General features: G+C 24.7%; 1 protein-coding gene across 4 annotated transcripts in view; it reads right to left on the reverse strand.

Moving 5' to 3' along the window:
- The window catches only part of LOC129619147 (Ca(2+)/calmodulin-responsive adenylate cyclase), a 137,889-nt gene extending 129,271 nt beyond the window's left edge, over nt 1–8,618 (reverse strand). For 2 of the 4 annotated variants that reach the window (XM_055534244.1, XM_055534243.1), the window contains exon 1: nt 8,541–8,616. The gene's annotated coding sequence lies outside the window, so the exon portion shown is untranslated. Of the gene's footprint in view, nt 1–8,540 lie in introns of all 4 variants that reach the window. The other 2 variants (XM_055534245.1, XM_055534242.1) reach the window with 2 other exon arrangements.
- Nucleotides 8,619–8,917: the final 299 nt, after the last annotated feature.

The raw sequence follows: 8,917 nt of genomic DNA on the forward strand, positions 1-8,917 counted from the left end.
AGAAGATCAGCTTTGATAAAGTGCGTATGTAGCGCACGAAATATATTAGCGAAAAATAAAAAAAAAAAAAAAAAATTTAAGGATTCAATAATAAAATTTTCAATAAAAATTCTATAATAAACTTTAAGACATAGCAATGTTTTTAGAAATCTTTAAAAAATTCTATATTCTGATTGCTAGATTACTTTTCACGTTCAACTAGTATTCTTAAAAAGCTTTATCGCGTTCGATTTATGCGCCTGTACAGGAAAATTAGCGAAAACATCAAAGACTTTGATAAACGGGAGCATTTGTCATACACACACATATGCATAAAAATATTTTATTATAAACATAGAACAAAAATCTTAAAAGATTTTAACAATTAATTAAAATTTAATTTTAATCATGAAATACTTTTAAATCGTTTGATGTTAATCTAATTAATAATTCAAACATTGCTGCCAATTAAGCAGCAATCAAAAAGAAAAATCAAAAATATTTGACAATTGATTTAATTATAATTCTGAAAATTTAAATTTTTTAAATTAACTACGTACAAAAGGTAATAATTTTAACACTCAATATTTTAAAAATCTGTGCGAGTATTTAATAAAAATTTTTTAAAAAGAACTACTTAATTTATTTTACAATTTCCATTTACATTCCATTTTGAACACAAGATTACCCAGTCTAATTTTCCATGTCACATAAACAAAAAATTATAATAAATTTACAAAAATAAATTTATAAGGAAGTATGTAAGTGCATTTTAAAAATATTTATGAAATTAATTTTTGTTGTTTATTATGAAATAAAAAATTTAATATTGTACAATATCCGAATATTAAGAATAAATCATCAAAATTCAACCGAGAAATTTTGTAAATAATTTAAAGTTTTCATTTCAAAATGTTTACGACATTCAGTATTTCAGACAATAATTATAAATTTTATTTTCGGACACTGGAATCAAAAATTATGAAGTATGAAAAGTGTAAAATTTGAATAGTAAATTAAGAAAAACAGAATTTCTTCATTTTCCAGAAATATATTTAAAGAAAAGTCTTATATACCGGAAAATTGAGAGATTTTTCACATTCAAAATTTGTAAGTGACGCGTAAATGTTAAAATTGCAACAACATTATGTAAAATGATATGCAATTTTGGGCGAAAAGTGCAATATTTCTTAACTCAAAATGAAAAAATTTCGAAATATTGGCAAGTAAATTTAATGTTACTTTTGCAATTCTGCATCTTATTCTACGTATATTAGCCCTTATGCCATTAGTGTATACACTAACGTCATATATGATAACTGACATTTAAATTTATTCATGAAATAATAAAATACAAAATTCAAAAGTTCAGCTACTGTAAAGAGAAGATAGCCTTGGCTAATATTTTAGGTGCCACAATGTGAGGTTATAAATTAATTGTTTTTGAAATGGTTTTGAAATGGTTTATTAACCTTAAACCGAGTGAAAGCGAGCGTGCGTTTCATATTCGTTGTGACGTAATCCAAAATTAGTTGCTCTATCTAGGGAACATATCCTTACTCTTTTGTCTAAATACACCCACCATATTTTTATTTATGTTAAAAATTTTAATTTTCAAAATTCTGTTTATTTTTTTTTTATCGTGAACTGAGCGTTTCCTTATATACAATTAAAGTTTACAAAACACTGCTACATTTCATTCATTTAAAATGCAATTTATTGGTATTTTATTATTTTTATTATATTTTTCCTCTATTTACACACTAACTAATTTTTAATATTTTTAAAAATAAAAATAAATTCTAAAATTAAACATTATAAAAACACGAGTCTTCTCCTATCACAAGAAAAAAAGAACCAAAAAAATATTATAGGAAAAACATAGGAGAATAAATAAGACGCGTCATTTCACCTTTACAAAACGCCTACGTTTAATTTGACATGTGAATTAAGAAAAATGCAACTTAAAGGCAACCAATCACAAAGAGAACGTTGTGAGCAATTTTTAATATAAAAATCTACATAAAAACAACATTTATACGATTCGTATAAGAGCGACACTATGAGAGCGTATAGTGGGTACGAAAAATCTTAAAAGGTGAAAGCGAAAAACAAAAAATCAGTGGACGGTGGAAAATAAAAAGAAAATTTTATATAAATTTCATGTCATTTTCAATTACTTTTATAATTTATTCAAATTAAAAATTCTTTTTTACTTCTTATTTTTTTTTTTAAATAATTGCAAATAAAGATTTTTGTAAATCAATTTTGGCACCAAAAGAGTAAGTAACGTTTTGTTTTTTGATAATGAGAATTTTTGTGTAGAATTATTGAAGGTGGTTTTTTTTGGCAACATTTCATAATAAAAATGTAATAAAATAATCTGAAAATGTTGACAAAGGAATTAATGACATAATCCTGCAATAAAACAAGTTTTAATTTTGATTGGCTGGCAGTTTTTTAGCATATTCTTAGCAACACACCTATAATAATCATGCGAGCATGAATTTTAAGATAGGTAGTTATGTAGACTATTTAAATTTGTAAGGTATTTTTTAGAGTACGTAATACATGAGTGTATAACATTTTTAAGTTTATCAACGTATGCATAATTATGCGAATTTGTTCTCAATTAGCTCTATATATGTCGACTTGTACAAGTTAGGGTACTATACTCGTGGATATTGGGCTGGTATATACTCTGAGAAGGAGCAAAATGAATTATTAAGAAATGTTTTGGTGACGAAGAAATCTTTAATAATTTGCTTAAATGTAAGACAATAAGAATACGAATTGAATATTTTAGTTAACCTAGACCCACTTCTAACAAAAGATCCTTTAAGTTTTCCTGTTCCTTACGAAATTTAATAATCTAAACACAGTTTGTTCAAATTTCGGCTTCTGTTGAAGATAAAAGCTAAAATCTTATATGAAAATCCAACTTAATATATGTATACATCAACCATTTCAGTCACCTCAACCCTTCACAAATTAAAAAGAACTTTTACGATATTACATTTCTCTCACATTTTATAAGCAATTTAGAAAATCAAGTTACTGTTACACGAACGAATGAGTTTTTCAAATGTATTTTCCAAATTTAAATTTCTAACATCAACAAAATATGATAAAATGCTAAATAAAATTGAAATCTACCAAAAATTTTATTATTATGAATTTTACGTCAAAAATAACAAAATTTTTTTATACGGATCTTATATAATTAATTAAAATATTCTTACGATAAATAAAATATTATGTAAGAAAATGAGAATTTGACATCTTCATTAGGCGGTATTAAAAATTCAATTTTATTAAAACATAAATATTTCAAAGAGCACTTTAACACCTGTATTTTACGTTATTTAAGAATGTTATTAAGGCAAATTGAAAAAGTAAACAATATTTTCTGTAATAACAAAATATTTTTATTGAAGAGACTAAAAACCAGGAAGAGAGAAAACAAAATAATTAAAATGACGCCCAAAGAATGAGGGTTTTTTTTTTTTTCTTTGCCTCTTTATTAATAAATTATTCACCGTTATCAGTCTCTTATTATTATTTTAACAGTAATTTATGTTTTATTTTAATTATTTTTTTCTCAAACAACAACAAATTCTTTTGGCAATGAGTGAGTGAGTGACTTCAAAGTTCAAGGTAAAACAGAAAATTTTTTAGAGAAATGAGAAATTTACAACGAAATTTTTGCAACAGAGTGTTTCGAAATTTAATGAACAATGTTGAAAGTTAAATGTAAAATTGAAAATTTTTTTTTCAAAAGCTATGAGTTCCTCAATTGTAAAATTCTCATAGCTTTTGAATAAAATAACAGAAAAAAAGGAAGAATATTACAAAACTACTATTTTGATAATTAATAATTATTTGACTTCAAATTGGGAAAGGAGTCTTATTCAGCTGTGACAAGCTTAAATAAATTTGCAAAATTGAAACTCGCTTAGAAAATGTACACCTACCATTCAACAATAATTTCAAAGAACAAAACAAAAATTGAATATTATCTAAACTGAAGACAATATTTTCCAAATAAAAACGGAAAGTCGGGAATTTACTTTCAAATATGAAGTTCTAGTGGTTTATTCTAATGAAGCAAGCATGTTGAGTATGTATATACATATAAAACTTTGCACTAAATGCAGTATAATTTTTAATACGTTTCTAGTATCGCCTAGAATTAAGTTTTAAAATTATTAAAAAAATGTCGGCCTTTTTACCTATAGGTCGATCTGTCTGCCTTTCGGTCTGTACGTGCACGCATGCATTTCAAGTTCGGCTTAACCGATTTTGATGAAATTTTATATGTCAGTTCATATGGATGGCACAAAATGTGACCTACTAATAGCTAATATTACATTTTTATAGGTATGTTACGTAAAGCTTACAATATTCCTTGAAATTGGAAAAAATTGTTTAAAAGCCATTTTTATTACCTTCTTTAACACTTGCGCCAAACTAGACAATACACGTAGCGGTTGGTTATAGTTGACAACATCACGTTTTGTTTAAATGATGACAGAATAATCAGCGGTAGCTATTAACTGTAGCTTTCGTGCATTTTCATTTATGTATTAATTGTACATATTAACTGCGTAACTATATGTAATTGTAAGATACGTACAAGGCGAAAATGTATGAAACCCATTGTAGGATAACTTCATTAATATTTTATTAATTTTAATTAATTTTTCAATCATTTTATTATTAAATGAAATTAATACAAAATAATTCATTTAATTATCTCTTCTCAATAATCTTTAATATAATTCATACATAGATTATGATAGAACATAGAAAATTATTCATAAAATTTTCTCACATACTTTTTACTATTCAAAATTCAAAAAAAAAATTTCTAAATGAATGACCATCTATAAAAGAAAATTAATTTTCCGAAACAAAGAAAAAATCAACCCACTTTTCGTATAAATATTGTGAATAATTATTATTAAGATTATTAAAATAAATACTTTTTGTGTATTTTATGTATCTAACATATAAAATGTATAGAAAATAGCCAAGAAAATAGCAAGAAATTAGTTAAAGGTTAAATGAAGGCGGCATAATACCATCATGGCATATAAAAATCAATAAAAAATAACCATTCATTTTTAACAAATTTTCCAGTGCAAAATATTGGAAACAATTTTTCTTCTTTATTATACAGAAAGAAAATAAAAATACATAAAAACATTAATGATATTATTGGATATTAACTTACCGTTATTATATAATATAATGTAACGGTATTGCAAATAATATCTCTAACATACATGTGTCCACACTCATTATATTCTTGTACACTAATAATATAAAAAACAATAAAAAAACACAACTATAATCGTTTGGCACACTCAAATGGTACGTATAACAGTTTGTATACAATATCGTTTTAAAAATCGACTATAGAGAGGGGGGCTCGTTCACTTATTGCTTTTTTGTACCATGACCGGGAAACGGAACAAAATAAAACAAAACATGGAATCAAGAGAAAAAAAGGACATAAAACAATACGAAAAGAATGTAAGGAAAAGGAAAACAAAAAATATAATAAAAACGGAAAATTGTTTTTTCATACACACACAGCTACACACGTGCTCAATGACAAATATATGTATATATATACAAAGAGCAATGTATATAATGTGAATTTGTTCAGAAATATAAATGTTTGGGTAGACATGTTAGTAAAGTTCAAGAACATTATCGTTAGTATAAAAGGTATTTATGAGAATGCTTTTGTCATTATGGGTTGAATTCTTTTTTTTTTGTCTTTTTTCGTATAAATTTTATGCACACCACATAAGTATAACCATGTATTATGTAATATAAATGCATGTAATGTTAAGGTCTAATGTAAAATTTTCTTGCAATTTTTGTAAACAAAGTAGAAAAAAATATATTGGATTTTAAATAAAATTTTCTAATTGGGTAATATTAAATTGTAACGATCTAACATTAAAAGGGACCTTGTTATTTTAATTAAATTACTACACATGAGTGTTTAATTTGGAAAATTTTGGAATGATCAGAAAACAGATATTTGTTTGAATTAAAAGAAAGGATTTGTATGATTTTGAAATAAAACACCAAGCGTGTATTCTTTCATATTTGACAAACCAAATAAAATATTGATGGAAATCGTCAAACCGAAAACCCGCAGCTTGACGGCATAAAAAAATTTATAATGGTGACCGTATTATTTTTTCAGCTGATTTGATGTTGATTGTTGGTACAGGTAAAGGCAACGCATAGATACTTTTCTAAATTGTTAACAATTTGACATTGATTAAAATCTAAACTTCTAAAAGAATTTTTCACTCTGAAATATTTGACTCTAGTTATAAATTCTGAAAAGCTATCTTGACAACATGTTGCCAAGATAAGAACATGTTGCGTAAAGACATCTAATTGATGTTTAATGAACACCATTGTTTTCCAGATCTGAAGTCAAATTTTTGACAATTTAGAAAAGTATGGGGTGAGATTTTTTAGATGAATGCCTTATTCTTGCCACAAATTTCATATTTAAATTCATTAATAAAAAATATGCCACTACTGAGTAGGGCTACATTCGAGCAAAGTGAAATGTGCAGTAAAATTACAGTTTTTACCTATTGCTCTTAACATTATTTAAGTGTACCAATCAAATACAAGCTCATATATATGTCGTGCACAACTTCGAGCGAAAACGCTTTTAGAACATTGTCTTTTAGTGTAACCACTTTTTTTTTTTCGTTAGATTTGGTTTCATGTTCCCAGTTACTTGTATGTATTTTTTGTTTTACTTTTTCAACTATTAATTTCAACTCATGCTAAAAAAAATTTTCCTTTTGCCTTACTTTTTTATTTCTGCTCATATGTTTCGTTAGTCATTTGTAATCGGCTTTCTCTCCTTTTTCTATTATTTTTATATTACTCAACTTATAATATTACTTGTACAACAATAGTTTACTGTGATGATAACACATTTGTGTCACCACTTGTAATACCATAATACAATGTACAATTTATTGTGGTAACCTTGGTTAAGTACAAACAGTTCGAAAGAATTTAAGAAATTTAAAATTGAGTTCTAATTTGGAGATTGTCGGGGGGGTCTTAAAATGTAATTGTTAATCTTCCTTATATAATGTTATTTTTGAAAATTTATTTAAGTATCTCTAATTTGTGAAACAAACAATACTCGTATGACATTTGAAGATAAAATTTAATAAAAATCTAAAAATTCTGAAATTACGAAAACAGAGAAAGGGAAAATATGAATTCTTCGAATTTCATTACTGACTCTAACATGATTCTTAATTCTTTTGGAAATTGTGTCTTCACTAAATATTGCTAAATATTGCTAATTTTCTGTCACAATGGTTTGAAAATAAGTGAGACGCAGTTAATATGGTTTACTTTAATAGCTACTACTTAAATATGATTTTGTTTTCAGTATCCTAGAGCTGCTGAAAACAACTTGATTCCATTTCATTTCTATATAAACATAATGCAAAAGTGTCGAAATTCTACTTTCGGTACCAAAACATTTTATATTTATTTTTAGTGGGTACATTTATAGATTTTTTTTTTGTTATTAATATGACTGCAATTTACAAAAGCTGCTTTTTACAAAAAAAAAGGACAAAAAAAAGCCAAAACAATAAAGAAATAAATAAAAATAAAAATGTCATTTGAAAAAGGGATTTCCTCGACTCTTTTAAAAAAATTAAATTTTTGTGAAAATGTCAAATGATTTAAGTAAAGGTTTTGTTATATTATTTTCCCCCTTAATTTAAATATTGAATTTCATTTAAATAAAATGACAAGAGTCTTAATAACAATTTACATATTACACGATAAATCCATATAATGAAATTGTTGTTGAGGAATTATTGAAATAGCCTGAAAATGGTATACAGGAAGTTGGAAGTAATTTTTTTAGAAAACTTTAGTCATTAATATTTTTCTGTTTATTATCTTAGTATTTGAAATTTGTTTTAAATAAAAAATAAATAGAATTTATTAGAAGTTTCTGTATCCTTATTATTGTTTAACCATTATCTATAATAAATCATAATTAAATATAGGAAGGAATTTCTTGAGTGTGTATGTAAGAGGAAATAATACGAAGCAATAATTTAAGATTTTAAATATTAAATTTTTATTGAAGCAGTTATTTTTATTTAAAGTTAAATTTTAAGTTTGGTTTTTACATTATCACAAAAGCCTTCACAAAACCTTGACAATTAAAGCTAAATTTTTGCGTGGAATATTGATCCGTAGTGAAATTTTAAGATTTTTGTAGAGAATAACACTGCAATGACTGATAAGCAACTAAATAATTTTGAATTTGTTTTGTCCTCAAATGTAATGTAAGTAAGGTAATAAAACTTTTATTAAATTCTATTCTAAAGTTAAAACTAATTCTCTAAATTTTTCAATAAGTTGTTAAATGAAATTTTTTCACAAAAACTGAAAATTTCTCTTCATATCTCACATACACACATATACATATATAAGAATAATTAAATTAAATTGTTCAAATAAAGTCTAATTACCTTTTATGTACGTACATTTGTTCTATACTTTTGAATATTTTGAAAGTTTAAAAATAATTTCATCCTTTTAAATTCACCCACCTGCAATAAAAAATGAAATAGAAATTAATTAATTGGAAAATTTTAAAAATTATATAGCTGTATTATTTTCTATTTGCAAGCAAAATTGTTTTAATTCATTAAAAGTTTGATGAAAAATTTTATCTTATATTATGCAAATTTTCCCTAAAAGTATGCAATTTATTTTGTCAAAATAAATGTTTAAATTATTTTAAAAATGTCATTTTTTTTCTTAAATTTTAATTCATTAAATTAAAAGGGATTTAAAATCAATAAAAAATATTGGGACTAATAAAATAATAGCAATAATTCGAAAA

Source organism: Condylostylus longicornis, unplaced genomic scaffold (assembly GCF_029603195.1).
Source record: "Condylostylus longicornis isolate FDR11 unplaced genomic scaffold, ASM2960319v2 ptg000010l, whole genome shotgun sequence".
Lineage (NCBI taxonomy): Eukaryota > Metazoa > Arthropoda > Insecta > Diptera > Dolichopodidae > Condylostylus > Condylostylus longicornis.